General features: G+C 40.7%; 1 long non-coding RNA gene across 3 annotated transcripts in view; it reads left to right on the top strand.

Moving 5' to 3' along the window:
• The window catches only part of LOC144234034 (uncharacterized), a 250,945-nt gene that overhangs the window by 83,210 nt on the left and 149,092 nt on the right, over positions 1-18,643 (top strand). The window contains exon 6 of one of the 3 annotated variants that reach the window (XR_013335839.1): positions 4,715-4,864. The exons of 1 other annotated variant lie outside the window; for it this stretch is intronic. This is a non-coding gene — a long non-coding RNA (uncharacterized LOC144234034). Of the gene's footprint in view, positions 1-3,183; positions 3,421-4,714; positions 4,865-18,643 lie in introns of those variants that run through there. One more of the 3 variants, XR_013335840.1, reaches the window with a different exon arrangement.

Genomic DNA, 18,643 nt, shown 5'->3' on the forward strand with positions numbered 1-18,643 from the left:
TAATATTATATATCTAGTTTTTTTTTAAGAAGGTGAACATCTTAGATAGCAGACAGCATAGTATAATCTGTACATTGTGTTTGTGCCTGGAATGAGCACGCTTTTCCTTCTGCTAATTATTTGGGTTGGGTTTTGTTGTTGCCATGGTTAGCCACAGCGCACCATAGGCATATGGCATTACCTCTTGTTTAGAGTGGGGGTTAGTTTGTCAGAAGGTTTTTCTTAATGTTTTCTCCATCCTCTGGTTTCAATATTTTCTTTGAGTTGTGCCTCTCTCCACATTTGTGTAAGTCTCCCATCAATATTTGGCTGTAATTTGTCTTTGCTGCTTGTTAGCCTGGTCATGGGAAGTGGTGGGGAGTGGAGAGGTGTTCCTTGTCATCTTAATTAGACAGTCTCACACAGGTCTTGTGTCCCTGTGTCCCAGGACCGGGATGCTCTCAGTGCTTCTGTCCCTCTCAGAGATAGCTCTGGCTCAGCAGATATTCTCCCCTCATTCTGGAATAGAAGGTTCTTTTCTATTTTCTTCCTTCAGATGTAGTTGGTTTTCTTCCATGCCCTAAGGGTGCCAGTGTGTGTTGCTCTCCCACTAATGGTTTAAAGCTTTTGTTCTGTTGAGGAGAGATAGAGCGGTAGGATCTGGGTTACGCTTCTTGTATTTTCTGCAGAAGATGCTATTTCCTTCCTAGTTGCCTGTAGCACAAGGGATGCTTTCTTAGGACCCGTGCCAGACTTTTCTGTGAATGCCCGGTGAGATCTATGAAGAAGTAACTGCAAGGGGGTTGTGGCTTTCCTAAAGGTCCACTTCCTTTAATGGGTTCTAAATACTCTGGCTAGCTCATACTCGGCCTTTACCGACTTGCATACAGTTTTACAAGTTCTTAATCTCCTGTAGCTCAGGGTAAGCAAGAGCTCCTGACTCATCTCTCCTTGCAGGTGCCTGTTCCTCAGGTTTTGTGTTAGTTGGTGGTCCTATCACCTCAACTCCCTCATGGTCTCAAGAAAAGTGTTGCATATGCTATTTGTCTGGTCTTGTAAAATGAATTTTTTTTTTTTTTTTTTTTTTTTTTGNTAGGAGGGTTTCTCTTTCTGCTTTCCCCATCTGAGGCAGAGACTGGAAGGCTCAGCCAGCACTCCCTGCTTTTGCACATGCTGCCACTCTGCCCGAGATCCTCTCCCCTTGCTTTCATGACCTCCTCCCTGTCTCCATGACCTCATGGTCTCATCTTCTCAGGAGACAGGAGAAGGTTTACACAGGGATTAAACCATTAAATTACTTTGTGGACTTATAAGCAAAAATCAAGATTTATTGTCAAAAGACCTAGAATTTGAGTCTCACCTTTATCCTCAGCAAATCCCTTGTGTTTGAGCCTCAGTTTCCTTATTTGTAAGGTAGGAATGCCAATATCTGCCTAATCTCCTTTGCCAGGTGAGATAGGGTTGTGGCAATACCTGACACACTTTTTTTTTTAAGAGTTTTCTTATTTTGAGAGAGAGAGAGAGAGAGAGAGAGAGAGAGAGTCAGAGTCCCAAGCAAGCTCCATGCTGCTAGTGTGGATCATGTGAGATCATGACCTGACCTGAAATCAGGAGTGAGACACTCAGCCAACTGAGCCACCCAGGCACCCCTGACACACTTTTTAAGGTTACTTCCTGCCCAACAACCCAGCAGTGGGCCTGTCCTGAAGAAAACCTCACTTTTCTGGCAACTGAAGAGGTTTGTGGCCTCAGGAGAAGCAGGCTTGGTCTTGTGTCTGAGTGAAATCTCTAGAGGGAAAAATCCTGCCCTCAGCCAGCAGCCACAAAGTAGAAAGGGTTGAAACAAAATGCTAGCCTGGTCCCAGAAGCCCCTTATTTTCTTATTTTATTTACCAAGCTTGTTGTCAAATACTAAGGAAAATAAATTGATTTCCATCTTTACTGATGTGTTAAAATTGCTGCAGCACCTCATATTACCAAATAGATTTACTGTATAAATTGGAACATAGTTGGTACTTCAGGCAGGTCACAAATCTACTTTGGCAAGAGAATATCACTCACAGTCCATTGGTTATAAAAATTAGTTAATTCAAGACAAACATTACATTCTCTGATTCCTGGCACAAATCCCTCCAAATCCTCCATGCATTTCTGCTATTGAGCTAAAAGATATATATATATATATATATCCATCAGGTCACTTTATTCTCTGCAGACCTGATTTAGATGGTACTTATGCTAGTGCATCCACCAAGAAGAGATAGATCTCATTTATTAAATCTGCCAGGTGGGAACCTAAATGATGGGATTTAGTAATATTGCACTAATCTGTTGCCTTTATTTACTGCTCCCTGTCTTACTGATGTAAATCTTCTCATGGAGAAGGTCTTCTAATTCGTTCAGCTTGACTCTCCTGAGGAGCAGGAGTGGCTCATTGTCAGGCATATCCTCATGAGAACTAGCAGTTTTGAGTGTTTATGTGGAATGGACAATGTCAGCATTCCACCTGACCCCCTGGAATAACTTTGTAACAATGGTGTGTGTGTGTGTGTGTGTGTGTGTGTGTGTGTGTGTGTGTGTGTNTGAACCAGGTACTGTTAAATGTTTTGTATGTATATTTCATTTAATCTTCACACCTCTATGAAGTAGGTACTATTATTATTTCTGAGAAAGTTTGCCCAAGAAACTTTCTGAAGATCATGATGTGGTTCTGGAGCTCTGCTTCTGACCCTTCTGCCGTTGTCTCTTCTGCATCTGTGTGGCTGGGAGGATCATGACCATGCAAGATGGCAGGTGGCTAGTATATGGCCAGCCCTAGTACATGTGGTCTTCTCACTCCTCTTTGCCATTGCTTTTGAGTTCTGTCTGACCTGAAGAATTACCTTCCAGCTCTCTTTAAAATATTGTGACATGATAGTTTTTTGTTGCAACTTATCTGAAGATCCTATTCAAGTGATCTGCCAAGATCTGATCGTTACTATTTGGTGTACACTAACACAGGTTTTCTTTTATTCCACACAGAGTTTTTACAGCTAAGGTTTTTGCAGTTGGTCAGGAATACCATACCTTCCAACAAAGAGGGAAGTTAAGAGATGACTGGGAGCTGCCAGTCCAAGCTTTTCCTCTGGGTAGTATATAAGGGAGTAAGATGCAAGGGAAAGTCTGCTTCGGTATCTGAAAATGTCTTTGCTTTCCTGATAAAAGGTACAGGTAGGAGAGGAGAGCTTACCTATGACCTTCTTCTCTTCTTGAACTTGCCTATGATGCCTGGGGTATGGCTGTCACCTTGTGACCAGGAGGCAGCAAGCATGAGGAGGAAAAGCTAACAATGCTACCATTGGTGGAACAAAGAAACAGAAGGAATCCAGATCCTCAATAACACTGTTGAGCCACTGAAATAATATCAGCAACAGCCCATCTCAAACCTTGTCATATGAGAAAAATAAAACCCTCTTTGTTTACCCAAAAAGTGCTGTGGTATTTCTTATGTCAAAAAGTTGAGAAATTAGCAAAAAATCACTTAAAGGTAATCAGAAACTAATAACTGATTCGAAGGACTGTGGTTAGGTAGTAGGAGAATCTGAAGAACCCAGTCAGTTATACAACTAAGTTTCTTTCTTTTTCTCTTCCTTCCTCCTTCCCTCCCTCCTTTCTTTTCTTTTCTTTTCTTTTCTTTTCTTTTCTTTTCTTTTCTTTTCTTTCTTTCTTTCTTTCTTTCTTTCTTTCTTTCTTTCTTTCTTTCTTTCTCTTTCTTTCTTTCTTTTTCATTTGAGTATAGTTGACACACAACATCACATTAGTTTTGAATGTATAATATAGTGATTTAACTTCTCTATACCTTATGCTATGCTCACAATGGTAGCTACCATCTGTCACCATACAATGCTTTTACAATATAATTGATTATATTCCCTGTGCTGTGCTTTTAACTCCCATGACTTATTCATTCCATGACTGGAAGTCTTTTCACCCATTATGCCCATCCCCCCACCGGCAACCATCAATTTATTCTCTGTATTTATAGATTTAGTTGAATAGCAAGATTCCATATTAATCTTGCTTTTGTTTCTGCAACTATAAATTGGAAGTCTCAAAGAAGTCATTCCTTACTCGTCCAGGGATCAGTAAAAAACTCAGCAAGATGTGCTCTTGGAAGCATTATCTCTGGATTTTCTTCAGTGCACAGTGGGAGCTCTCCACTGCTTTGCTGAAAGGCAGATCTCCGCTTAATTTCCAGAAATTGGCTTGGAAAGCACTACCCTGTGCATAGCTCCCTCATTGCACACTGCAGTCTGCATTAGAATTTACTGTTATGCATCTGTTGCCTACTGCATTACAAACTCCTAGAGGAGCTGTGTCTAATCCGTATTTGTTTCCCAGGAGATTAGCACTGTGGCTGGCACATAGGTGGCGCTTGCATCAGTTAGGGACGTGGAAGAAAGCAATGGGTGCTCCCAAATAGAAATAACTCAAAGTTTACTTAAATGATTATTTACAAAGGTGTGAGTAGGAAACCAGAAGATACAGGGTAGAACCCTGAGTTAATAAGCAAAAGGGAGTCATTATTATCCCAAGTCTGAAGGTGAGAGGGGGACAGTTGACACCGGGGACACTGAGATCTGTGTGAACAGTCACTTTATTCAAGGGCTGCAGCCTGCCCAGGGCAACCCCTTAGAGAGGGAGCCGGGAAATCAGTTCTCTGACTTTACCCTCTTCCCTCCTTCATCTCCTGCAGGTGCTCCACAGTGACTGAATCAACCTGCACACAAGGGTGTGCAGTTGGTGCAGCCTATATACATTTGGCCTCTTGGAGTTCAAGTGGACAAAGATGGCAAGTGAATATGTGGAGGTGAAAGGAAGATTTCCAGCATAGCACTCAATAAATGTGTGTTGATTGAGTGACTGTCATGTTCATACAGCATGTTCTCTGAGGGAGTGGGACTTAGGGGATGGTTGCATGTTTCTCCTTCTCCCTCCCCAATTCCTTTGCTCAGCCCTTCTCTGTCTATTTGCCTCTTTTTCATTTATTCACTCACTCTATAAATATGTGTTATTTGCTATGTGCTAAACAACAGGTATCAAGAGCAATAGGATGCTGTTGTTAGAAATAACACATTGGGGTAAGGTTGTGATAGTATTTTGATGATATTTGGTCAGGGAACCCAGGAGTGTCCATACTCTGCTGCCTGAGCTATACTTCTCTACAAAGTTTCTGAAGGAAATATATGTATGGGGAATGGATGCAAAGCAAGATGTCATTGTTGGCCAAGACCAGGAAGCTGTGCTGGACCATGTGGAGGGCCCACTGGGAAGCCCTAAGTAGCTTAAGCCAGGCAGGTAAAGACCTTTGCTCTCTTCTCACATCTCCAACCACAAATCTTAGACCTGATTACAACAAAAGCTGCTTTTGCCTTAATTCTCCCTATCTTCATATTCTGTTTTCTGCTTAAGGATTTTTCTTTCTTTATCCCTAAGAAGTTTTAGTGCTGCTTCTAGGTTATCTTGCTTCTTCCCATACAAGATCATCTGTAGGGAGAATAGAGGATTTTCTGTATCTACAGTGTGATTTTTAGAAAGCATAGCAAGACCTTCTGATCCTAGCTATCAAAACCTCCCTCATCTCTTGGCTGATACCTGAAATTCCACCTTCATTGCTCATTTCTTTGACTTGACTTTGTTATGAAGGCAGTGCTAGCCAGAACAAAGAGAAGGAGGTATTGAAGGATGAAAACATAAGGCTAAGAGCATGGGGACAGCCTATGCCAAGACAGTTTTACTGAGAGTTGGCTCACCTTCTGATCTGGCTGAATTTCTGTTTAGTGACTAAGTTTCTGTTTGTTTATTCAAGAGATCACTGACACCCTTCCTAGGATCCTTCCTTCCTTCCTTCTTAATTTCTTCCTTTTATCTTTTCTTTTTTATAGCTATTTATTTTATTTTTTTTTTAATTTTTATTTTTTTTTTAAATATTTTTATTTATTTCTAGGAGAGAGAGAGAGACAGCGTGAACAGGGGAGGGTCAGAGAGAGAGGGAGACACAGACTCTGAAATAGGCTCCAGGCTCTAAGCTGACAGTCAGCACAGAGCCTGACGCGGGGCTCGAACCCACGAACCGCGAGATCATGACCTAAGCGAAAGTCGGACGCTTAACCGACTAAGCCACCCAGGCGCCCCTATAGCTATTTATTTTTAAAGTCAAGTGTAGATTTGTGTAACCACTGCTACAGTCAGGATCTGGACCAGCTTTGTCACCCCCAAAACTTCTTTGTTCTATCCTTTTATGGTCACACTCTCCCCTATCACTGCCCCTGGGAACCACTGACCTGTTATTCATCACTGCCATTTTGTCTTGTTAGGAGTGACATCTAAATGGAGTCATATAGCATGTGACCTTTTGCGACTGGCTTTTTTCACTCAGCATAATGCCATTGGAATCATCCAGGTTTTTGTGTATTATACCATCTGCTCTTGATCTCCCATGTATTGGATCAACACCACTGTGCCTGCAATCTAGAGACTGGAATGTTATATTTTCTGTTGTTCAGCTCTTACTAGAAGCCTGTGTTCTCTTCAGGCTCACCTATTTTCTCTCAGTTATTTGCAAGGAATGAAAACCCGTTCAACCTCACCCAAGAAAAATGGGGTTTATTATAAGAATCAAGGGCTCTCACAGGAATTCAAGAATAAGATTCTTACCATAGCCAGGTCTGGAAATGGGAGGTGGTTTTGGATCCAGGGGAGCCTTTGGGAAGAGGACATGATCATAGTCCCTCTCTCAGGAGCTACATGGTCTCTCTGTGTAGATGTGTTTTGTCCTTCTCTTTACCAAATAGCTTTCCCTGAATACATATGCTATCTACTTCCTTCTGGCTCAGAGTTAGTACTTGGCCATCATGGTCTCTCCCACTCATGCCCTTAGAACATTCCCAATTCCAAATGGGGCTTTGGATTCAAATTCCCGGAGAACTATCTTCTTGGTTCTACTCATCTTTTAAGCCAGGCCTCACGGGTCTCTGGCCACCTGATGCCATGCCTGCCCTGTTCTAAACATCTGTGTTTGGTGAGGTGAGGTGCAGCAGATTGTTTAGAAGAGAGATTGTTTAGTTGGAGAGTGAGGGAGACCATGAATGAACCCTCTAGTATTTCCCATTAAGAAAATAGTCTTTATGAAGGGATGTTGACAAGTCCATTAATTTCTTCAGATGTTTTGTTTTTCATTCTTTGATCAGGCCAGACCTTAGGAAAGATGGAGTCAGGCCATCTTGCTTGGGTTCCAGTGGGCTGCTTTCCCTGAGCTGTGCTTTGTTATCCTGCTGGCTTTCACCGAGAGAAATTATAGGAACCACAGTGAAGCTGTGACTGCATTTTCAGTTGGTGAGAACATTATCTATGTGGTGCTTCTAATATGACACTTATGTGAGAAATAGATTTTAGTGAAAAATTTAAGGGCACCCTTTATTTCTTCTAAGGAATTGGCATACTTCCTTCCTCCTGAACAAAAAACCCAGGTAACTCATCACATTTCCCTCTGTGTTGGTGCCCAGGAAACTCAGTTCTCAATAAATCAAGGTTTGGCTACAGTAGCTGCCCAGCTCCTGATGATCTCCATTTTTGTGTTCTTGGCCTGTGTCCTATTCTTATTTTTCTTGATCCTGAATTTTAAAGATGCATTTGTTTCCTATGAGTCACCTCATAATATTTCAAAGACTAGTATAAAAAAACAGAGCAAAAACAAAAACAAAAACAAAAAACAAAAACCCAATCATGCTAGAGAGAGCATGAGACTTAGTTCCAAGACCAGGCTCCTGTCTTGACTGTCCCATTAGGTCTCTGGGGCTCTGGGGCTTAGTTCTAAGACCCAGGCTCCTGTCTTGACCATCCCATTAGGTCTCTTCCAAAGAGCTAATGATAACAATCATAGATCTCTTAAGGTGTGAAAAACCTAGGCATTCACAAAATAGCATATATTGAGCATTCTATCAAGAGTTCTCAGAACATACCTGCATAATCTATTTAATCTTCACATACCAAAGGAAACTGATATTGAGGCAAGTTATTTAAAACTCACTAATACGAGACACAAAAAGAAAATGGTAACCATGGGAGGTGATGGGTATACTAATTAGTTGAATTGTGGTGAGTATTTCATAATGCATACATATACAAAATCATCAAGTTGTACACATTGAATGTATACAGTTTTTAATTGTCAACTATACCTTAATAAAGCCAGAAAAACAAAAACAAAGAAAGCCAAACCAGACCAAAACAAAAGTTCACTTAAGCATCAGTTCTCTCATTTGTCAAAAGGAGAAATAATACCTCCCCTCTAATGGTCTAATAAAGGTTAAATGGGATAAAAGATGTATAATAGCTAATACATGTGTGATACATAGTAGGCACTTAAAAATATCAGCCACCTTTCCTACCTTGTCCAAATGTGCACCAGGGGCCTCTCCTGTCATCTCTGGTGAACTTCCTATCTTACATGTGATGTTGGATGTTGATTTAATCCAATCTAAGTGTCTCTTTAGAGCTTTGGGTTCTCTCGTCTGCAAGTGTTTAACTTATTTGACTATGTCCAGGGCAGCAGTGATGCTTAACCTCCCTTACCCAGTCGCAAGCATAGAATAATAATTTCTGGCAAGTCATTTTGGATGATAAAGATGAGGTTTTACCTGTGGAAATTTATAGCAGCCACCTTTGGGTCTGGGAATTAATTAAGGAAAGGTTTGTTTCTGAAAAAATGTAGAGTTGACCCCGATGGACCATTTGGCTTTCTTTGGAGAGCTAGGAGTTGGGGAAGGGGTTGTCACAGAGCAACTTTGGAGTCATTGCTGTTGACCTGGTCTCCCTGAAGGAGCTCACCCATGCTCCTCTAACAGGAACTGCTCCTTGTACTGTGGGCCAGTTGGGAGCCATTAAGCTTGGCTGTGCCTTTATAATCTTTATTATAATCTATCATGGGGCCCATAAGTATTTAACCAGAGAGACTGCTCCTGAGCTCCAGTGACACAGAACAGGTCAATAGCAGGTCAACTCTTTTATAAAGCCACAGGGGCTGCTTAACACAGTAGCGCTTGACAAGGCATCATTGCCAGACAGATCTGAAATGGATACTGTGATCCTCTGCTCAGAGCACAGCACAGGGAGCCAATTAGAAATTGGGGCTGCCCTCATCTCACCTCCACCTGCAACCCCTTGAAGGAAACACTGGTGTTGTCATTAAAAGACCAAAAGAGAATATTTGTGCAGAACCTATGAGATCTCACTTACCTTTCACATCCCTTTAATAGACTGTGGCTTCTAGGAATGATGTTTTCTCATTATTAATAATTTCCTGGACATTATTGCAAACCAAGCTGTCCTTGAGATCAGACTGATAGGAAGAATTAGGATGTCACATCTTGAGTTTCCACCCAGATGATTTAGAATTAAAGGTCTCTTTCAAATGTTTTTCCTGACCTTCATCTCAGACATTGAATGACTAAGAATCTAATAGCACAGGGGGTTTTATTCTGTAGCTCCTGACCTTGACTTCGAATTTTGAATTACACAGGAAGCCAGAGTTTTTATACCTGAGAGGCTCCAGGAAAGGCTAACAATTGGAAATATCTTATGGAAGGCTCCAGGTTAATAGAACTTCTATCCAACCCCATAGAGCTCCTCTCTCACCTGCCTAAACTTAAACTAAAGGGGGAAATCCTTTTGGGGGGAGAATGTTTTTGATCAATAGACTGGAAGCCCCCCTCTTCAGTTCCCTCCCCAAATTTCCATTTCTTGTATAAATTTAGACAATTTCTCTTGGGCAGCCAGCCTTTGGAAAGTAGATGCCACTTCTACATCCCTTCACATCGGCCCTTTCTGAGACATCTTTATGTAAAGACTTGAGACACATTTGTATTAATTCCTTCCCTGCAAGGAAAGGGTAGAAGAGCCAGAGATGTAGTTAATTGGAGCCCCCTCCCCACCAGACAATGACACTATTGTCCAGAATCTCCAGGGCCTTCAGTATCATCCCAACTAGACTGTCTTCATCCTTTGTGTTTCCCCCTTTCAGGAAACCAGATGTCATGAGCTTAGCAGAACCTGCAATTCCATCTGACACCTTGATGCCTTCCTTTCCTTTGGAACTTTCCTCTCTGGCAGCAGCCAGAAGCCTCCCCAAGGAGGGTGGGTGCTGAGTAAGTGAGAAAGGGAGAGAGGGGTTGAGAACTTCTGGTCCAGGGGGAAAGATTCCAAAGAGGAAAGAGAAAGTCAAACCAGAGCCAAAATGAATCACAAAAAACAGCAAGTGTATACACATTTGGGGAATATAGTAAACCTGTATTATAATTATCCTGTGAATCTATAATTGAAATCTAAGTTTTAATCATTTTTGACTGTGTCCCATAGTAAGAAATAAATTTTGTTGTGACTCAGTTTCCATACCGAGTTTTAAAAACAACATTCACCATTGCTTCAATGCCTGCTGACATTTTTTTCTGTCCTATCCCACTCCATTTTTTCCTACCAAACCCCAGCTTACTCTCTTCAAACCTTTTCCATTCTGTTTCATTTAATTTCTGTTGTGTTGATTGTGATCACTTGTCTTTCATTCTTGATTTTATTTTTTGAGTCCTTTCCTTTTTCTTTTTGATCAAACTAGCTAGGGGTTTATCAATTTTGCTACTTCTTTCAAGGAACCAGCTTCTGGTTTCAATTAATCTGTTCTACTATTTTTTTGGTTTCAATAGCATTGATTTCTGTTCTAATCTTTATTTCCTGTCTTCTGCTGGTTTGGGATTTTATTTGCTGTTCTTTTTCCAGCTCTTTAAGGTGTAAGGTTAGGTTGTGTATCTGAGAACTTTCTTTCTTTCTTCTTTTTTTTTTTTTTTACAAATAGTTTATTGTCAAATTAGTTTCCACATAACACTCAGTGCTCATACCCACAAGTGTCCTCCTCTATCCCCATCCCTCCCTCCCCCCCACATCCATCAGTCCTCAGTTTTTGTCAGNTTTATCGCATTTTTTAATTCTTCATGCCTATTTTTATTTTTCATTCTCTCTGTATCCATAGTTTCTTTGATGTCTTGTATGTTTTTTTCAAGCCCAGCTATTAATTTTACCATTATTATTCTAAAATCTTGTTCAGTTATGTTGCTGATATCTGTTTTGAGCAGTTCATTAGCTGTCATTTCTTCTTGGAGTTTCTNAGAGTGTTTTTTGAATGGTATCTCTTGGTGTCTCTTGTTGGGACCTTGGTTATTTTATTTTCCTATTCGTAGTGATATTTGGGAGTCTCCACCTTGTGTACTCTAGATTGTTTCTTGAGGTAGCCGTTGGAAGGCTCTCTCAGTGGATTCTGCGTTCTTTTTCTCCCAATCTCTCAGGTTTTGTAAGGTTTCCAATGGCTTCAGATCTTTCTGTGTGATGTATGGGTGCGAGTGCAAGTAGGAGCTCCTTACTTCTCTGCCATCTTGCCCCCTATCCCTGTGTATCTGAGACCTTTCTTCCTTCTTTAGAAAAGCAATCGCTATATACTTTCATCTTATGACTGCCTTTGCTGCATGTCAGAGGTTTTGGGCTGTGGTGTTATCATTTTCATTCGCTTCCATGTACTTTTTAATTTCCTCTTTAACTTCTTGGTTAGCCTGTTTGTTCTTTAGTAAGGTGTTTTTTAGTCTCGAAGTACTTGTTATCTTTCCTTTTTTTTTCTTTGGTTGATTTCAAGTGTCATAGCATTGTGGTCTGAAAATATGCATGGTATGATCTCGATCTTTTTGAGATACTTATTGAGGGCTGATTTTTGTCCCAGTATGTGATCTATTATGAAGAACGTTCCATGTGCACTGGAGGAGAATGTATATTCTGCTGCTTTAGGATGAAATGTTCTGAATATATCCGTTAAGTCCATCTGGTCCAATTTATCATTCGAAGCCATTGTTTCCTTGTTGATTTTCTGATTAGATGACCTGTCCATTGCTGTAAGTAGAGTGTTCAAGTCCTCTACTATTACGGTATGATTATCAATGAGTTTCTTTGTTTATGGTTAATTGATTTATGTATTTGGGTGCTCTCACATTTAGAGCATAAATGTTTACAATTGTTAGATCTTCCTGGTGGATAGACCCCTTAATAATGATATAATGCCCTTCTTCATCTCTTGTTACAGTTTTTATTTTAAAGTCTAGATTGTCTGGTATAAGTATGGCTACTCCAGCTTTCTTTTGGTGACCATTAGCATGGTTCTCAAGCCCCTTACTTTCAATCTGAAGGTGTCTTTAGGTCTAAAAGGGGTCTCTTATAAACAGCATGTAGATGAATCTTGCATTCTTATCCTTTCTCTTACCCTGTGTCTTTTAATTGGATCATTTAGTCCACTGACATTTAGAGAGTGAGTACTGAAAGATAGGAATTTATTGCCATTATGTTTCTTGTAGAGTGGAAGTGTCTGGTCCTTTATAGTCTTTGTTGCTTTTGTTATTTATTTATTTATGTATTTATTTATTTATTTAATCTTTTCTTCTCTCAGAGAATACCCCTTAAAATTTCTTGCAGGGATTGTTTAGTCGTCACAAATTCCTTTAATTTTTGTTTGGGAAACTTTTAATCTCTCCTTCTACTATGAATGACAGCCTTGCTGGATAAAGAATTCTTGGTTGCATATTTTTCCAGTTCAGCACATTGAATAGATCCTGCCACTCCTTTCTGTCCTGCCAAGTATCTATGGATAGGTTTGCTGCAAACCTGATCTGTCTTCCCTTGTAGGTTAAGGATTTTTTCCCACCTTGCTGCTATCATGATTCTTTCCTTGCCTAAGTACTTTGTGGATTTGACTATGATATGTCTTGTTGATGGCTAGTTTTTGTTGAATCTAATGGGAGTCCTCTGTGCTTCCTGGGTTTTGATGTCTGTGTCTTTCCCCTGGTTAGTAAGGTTTTCCGCTATGATTTGCTCACATAACCCTTCTACCCCTTTTTCTCTCTCTTCATCTTCTAGGACCCCTATTGTTCTGATGCTCTTCCTTTATAATGAGTCACTGATTTCTCTAATTCTTAAATTGTGCTTTTGCCTTAGTTTCCCTCTTTTTTTTCTTCATTATACTCCATAAATTTGTCCTCTTTATTGCTGAATCACTGCTCTGCCTCATTAATCCTTACCACCGTGGCATCCATTTGAGATTGCTGCTCTGTTATAGCATTTTTATTTCATTCTGATTCTGACTAGCTTTTACTTTTTTTTTTTTTATCTCCACAGAAAGGGATTTTAATCTATTTTTGACCCCAGCTAGTATTCTTTTTTTTATTAAAAATTTTTAATGTTTTATTTATTTCTGAGAGAAAGAGAGAGAGACAGACAGACAGACAGACAGACAGCGTGAGCAGGGGAGGGTCAGAGAGAGGGGGAGACATGGAATCTGAAACAGGTTCCAGGCTCTGAGCAGGCTGTCAGCACAGAGCCTGACGCAGGGCTCGAACCCACAAACCATGACATCATGACCTGAGTCTGATACTTTTCCAACTGAGCCACCCAGGTGCCCCTCCAGCTAGTATTCTTATTATTGTGATTCTAAATTCTGGTTCAGACATCTTGCTTGTATCTATGTTGGTTAAGTCCCCGGCTGTCATTTCTTTTGGGGGTGAATTTCTTTGTTTTGTCATTTTGAAAGAGGAAAAGGAATTAATGAGGTAAAAAAATTAAAATTAAAAAATTGAAAACAACATACACACACACAGATCAAATAAATGATGCTAAATCTTAAGTGCGTTTTGGTCTGGGTACTGAAAGGAGCTTGAAAGATTAGAAAAAAGGGGGGAAAAAACGAAAACGTTTGAAAATTGAAAAATGAATACAATGAAATAGAATAAAATGAAATGCTGGAAGTAAAATAGAATTTGGAAAATTTACAAAAAAGTAAAAAATATAGTAGAAAAATAAAGAAAATATTTTTAATAAAAATTGAAAATAAAAATATTTTTTTCTCTTTCTGTAGTAAAAAAAACTAAAAAAAGAGAAAAATAGAAAATTGAATAAATGGACCAGTGAACAGACTGAAATACGATTGAAATGTCATTGTTTTCCTCTAGAGGTCAAACTTTAAGGCACTTTATAGTCTGTAAATTAGGCAAGTAAAGAGACTTGTGGTGTTCCCATTGGGCGGGGCTTAGTGTAACAGCTCCATTCTCCACTAGATGGCGCTGCTTAACTTACTGGGGTGGATTGTTGTGGCGCCTGTAGGTGTGCATGCAGGGTGAAAATGGCGTCACCCAGCTACCCAGTCTCTAGTATCGGAACTCTGTTCTTCCTGATTAGCAATTGTGCACCAGTCCTTTGTCTCCACCTTCCATTCACTCTCACTTTTACACTGTACGTGACCAAGCCATCAGGTTGCCAGGTGGCACCTCCCTCCTGAGTTTTATCTCCTATGCAGCTGTTTTTCCCGACTCCTTACTTCTGAGAGACTCTGGCTTTGACTGGTTCTGACCCTCTGCAGGAGGATCTCACTGACCANGTAAAAAAAACTAAAAAAAGAGAAAAATAGAAAATTGAATAAATGGACCAGTGAACAGACTGAAATACGATTGAAATGTCATTGTTTTCCTCTAGAGGTCAAACTTTAAGGCACTTTATAGTCTGTAAATTAGGCAAGTAAAGAGACTTGTGGTGTTCCCATTGGGCGGGGCTTAGTGTAACAGCTCCATTCTCCACTAGATGGCGCTGCTTAACTTACTGGGGTGGATTGTTGTGGCGCCTGTAGGTGTGCATGCAGGGTGAAAATGGCGTCACCCAGCTACCCAGTCTCTAGTATCGGAACTCTGTTCTTCCTGATTAGCAATTGTGCACCAGTCCTTTGTCTCCACCTTCCATTCACTCTCACTTTTACACTGTACGTGACCAAGCCATCAGGTTGCCAGGTGGCACCTCCCTCCTGAGTTTTATCTCCTATGCAGCTGTTTTTCCCGACTCCTTACTTCTGAGAGACTCTGGCTTTGACTGGTTCTGACCCTCTGCAGGAGGATCTCACTGACCAATGGCCTGGTACTGGCCATATCCAGGAGCTTTCGTGGAACTGTGCTGCTGCTGATGCCCAGAGACTGTGGCTGGGTGCCAGACCACCCCAGAAAAGGTTTATGCGATCATGTATCAGCAGTGTTTCAGAGATTATGGAAAATCACAACATACATCTGGCACTAGGCTTCACCCTTAATGACCTTGTTCCAGCACCGGCAAATGTAGTTGTTATCTAGGGTCTGCTGGGACCAGGTGGCCACACAGCCTCTACCAAATGTCCTCCCAACAGGGGAACCACCTCTTCCTGTGTGGCTCGAAAACCCCCGGGCTTCTCACCAGAGCACTGCTAGGTATGGTGCTGTGGAGTTTCAGACTCTGTAATCCACTTGCTTATAGTGTCTTAATGGAATTTAAACCCTCTCCTTACTTCTTACTCCTTTTTTAGTTCAGTCCCTGTGGCTGTTTCCACCTTTCCACTTTCTCTCCAGCTGCTTTTGGGGGGGGTGCTTTTCCCATACTCTCCCCCCGTCTTCGTTCTCTCTCTTCAAGCCAAAACAGCTCCCTGCCCTCCCCATCTTCTCTCTCCCCCTAGTTTACCTCTCTGTGCTGCATACCTGCCGAGTTCTGTGGTTCAGGTTGTCCAGATTGTTGTATTAATCCTCAAATCAGTTTTCTAGGTGTGCAGGATGATTTAGTGTTGATTGATTTGGCTGTATTTCATGTACGTAAGATGCAAAAAAACCTTCCATGCTGTTCTGCCATCTTGGTTCCTCCTTCATTCTATTTCATTTAAAGAAAAAAGAGAGGAAATTGTGGCTACCCACTTAATTTCATGATCCATTAATAAATCATAACTGGCAATTTTAAAAATAGTGGTTTGTTAAAATTCATGGATGTAAAGACTTCTGTGTTCATAGACTTTCAGAACTGTAGACCATCCATTTCCAACTGAAGACACTGAACCCTAAAGAAGTTGTAACTCATCTTTGATTATACAGCTGTTTGATGATAGAACCCGTATTCTTTCAGAATTCACATGGTGATGCAAGAAGAGTGTGGGACAAAGAGTCCTGGGTTGGAAATGGTAGATATGTTTTGTTCACAATTCTGTGACCTTGAGCAAATCACTTAAAACAAATTGACCACAGTTCTTGTAAAATGTGCTGCTGTGAGGACCAATTAGGTAAAACATAAGAGAGGATTTGCAAATAGTGACATACAAATGTAGAGAATAACTGTTTATCTGCTTTTTAGCATCTGCAAGGGCAGATATATCTGAATTTCTAGAGCCCTGGCTTTGGGACTGGAAAGAAAAAAGTCTGTGTGGTAATTGGCCTCTCTCATTTCATCATATACAGACTCTCAACCCCTCTACCTTCTCTTTTTTTTTTTTTTTTAAGATTTTCCTTCTTAGTTTTATCTTGTCATTTCCTGATGTTTCACAACTAAGATCTTTGTCAGTGTGTCTTGGTTTCTGGGTCTTCATAAATAATTCAAGGTCAATGCATGGTTAGAAATAAACACTCCCTATAGGGGTGATAAACATACTCACAAGCGTCTGCGCAGTTCTGTAGCAGCCAATGGACTGCTGTCTCTCTGAGTGTGGGAAATGGAAAGGGGCAGACTAGCCATCTGGAAATTCCTCTAAGATGTTCCATCTGTGTGTTAAGAGAATGTGACACTCCATAAAGAGAATTAGTAGGAATGAATAAGACATGTGGAGCCTATAATCAGTTGGCCCAAGGTAGAAGCATGTTGGCTCTGGGGCTTTCAAGTATTTGAGGTTTTCTCTGACAGGGAGGTAAGCAGGTGTGAATGGTGTCACACCAGGAGAAACCTTTGTTTTTTGTGGAGGCTTCAAATGACATCTTGTCCACAGGTGACTTTGTCTAGAAAGAGGTTCAGTTGGCATCAATCCCTGTGAGGCATTTGGGTTGTATGTTCAGGACAAGCTATCTCAGGAGACCCAAGGAGGTTTGTGATGTGTTGTGGGCTCTCCTGGAAGCTCCCCAAATTTGGATTACCCTAAGTGCTCTCAGAAGCACAGTTGAGCTTGGTCTGGCCTCATGATCACCCTGGAGCCATTTCTCTGCACTGCTGTGGAAGAGATTCAAGGGACTGTGGTTCACTCCTCTAAGGACCTTGATATGTCTTAGAACCACAAGAAAACTTTGCCTGTAGAACATTTACATAAATCCATCTGCTTATCCTTCCTGTTCCATATTTGAAAGATATGGCAAGGATAAGGCTCATTTTGTTTTTTTCTCCTATCAACATAAATTCCACTCAAATATCTGGTTCAGTTTTTTTAGTAATTTATGCATTCTCAGCTCAGTGATTTTCTGCAGAACCAAGCTTTTATGAGAAACTAGAATTTTCCTGGGGAGAAAATTGCCTTCTCTGTCACTATAGTCTATATTTGGTGCATAACCACCTGTGTGACATGACCTGAGTTTTCACATCTAAAATGAAGAAGCTGTACCTAGAGAGGACATCTTCTTGTGGTGATTAAGAGCACAGATTTTGAGAGCCAGGCTGCTTGAGGTTTAATCTCTCCTTTACCACTTACGGGGGCTATGACCATGAAAAAATTACTTAACCTGTCTGTGTTTCAAAGTTTTTCATCTATAAATTCGTGATGGTAATAATAGTATTTATGTCATGAAAATAGTGTAATTTAATGCTGTACCCAGTTATAGTAACCACTATCTGAGATTTAGTGGTTTTCTCACTTAGATGATCTCTACGGTTCCCTATACTCTTAAAAGGGGGTGATAAGGGTATAATAGTGCCATTTTATATGGGGATAACTCTTGTTCATAAGACTTGTCTCCATATATTAGCCTCTGGATGAGGAAATTGAGGCTGAAAAGGGGACTTGTTTAAGGACATACTTTAAAAAATTTGTTAAATTTTATATTTTTCTTAAAGTTTATTTATTTTGAGAGAGAGAGAGAGAGAGAGAACATGCACACACATGCACACAAGCAAGGGAGGAGCAGAGAGAGAATCCCAAGCAGGCTCCATGCTGTCAGTGCTTCAGATGTCATGAACCGAGAGGTCACAACCTGAGCTGAAACCAGGAGTTGGACGCTTAACCAACTGAACCACCCAGAATATACTTTTTAAGGGGGAACAGCTCAGTCTAAAGTTGAGCCTTCTGGGAAATACAAATCAAAACCACACTGAGATACCACCTCACGCCGGTCAGAGTGGCTTAATTGAACAAATCAGGAGACTCTAGATGGTGCCGAGAGTGTGGAGAAATGGGCACCCTCCTACACTGTTGCTGGGAATGTAAACTGGTGCACCCACTCTGGAAAACAGTGTGGAGGTTCCTCAAAAAATTAACAATAGAACTCCCCTATGACCCAGCAATAGCACTGCTAGGAATTTACCCAAGGGATACAGGAGTGCTGATGCATAGGGACACTTGTACCCCAATGTTCATTGCAGCACTCTCAACAAAAGCCAAAACATGGAAAGAGCCTAAATGTCCATTAACTGATGAATGGGTCAAGAAGATGCGGTTTATCTATACAGTGGAATATTACATGGCAATGAGAGAGAATGAAATCTGGCCATTTGTAGCAACATGGATGGAACTTGAGGGTGTTATGCTTAGGGAAATAAGTCAGGCAGAGAAGGACAGATACCATATGTTTGCACA

Source organism: Crocuta crocuta, unplaced genomic scaffold, assembly GCF_008692635.1.
Source record: "Crocuta crocuta isolate KB4526 unplaced genomic scaffold, BGI_CrCroc_1.0 scaffold55, whole genome shotgun sequence".
NCBI lineage: Eukaryota > Metazoa > Chordata > Mammalia > Carnivora > Hyaenidae > Crocuta > Crocuta crocuta.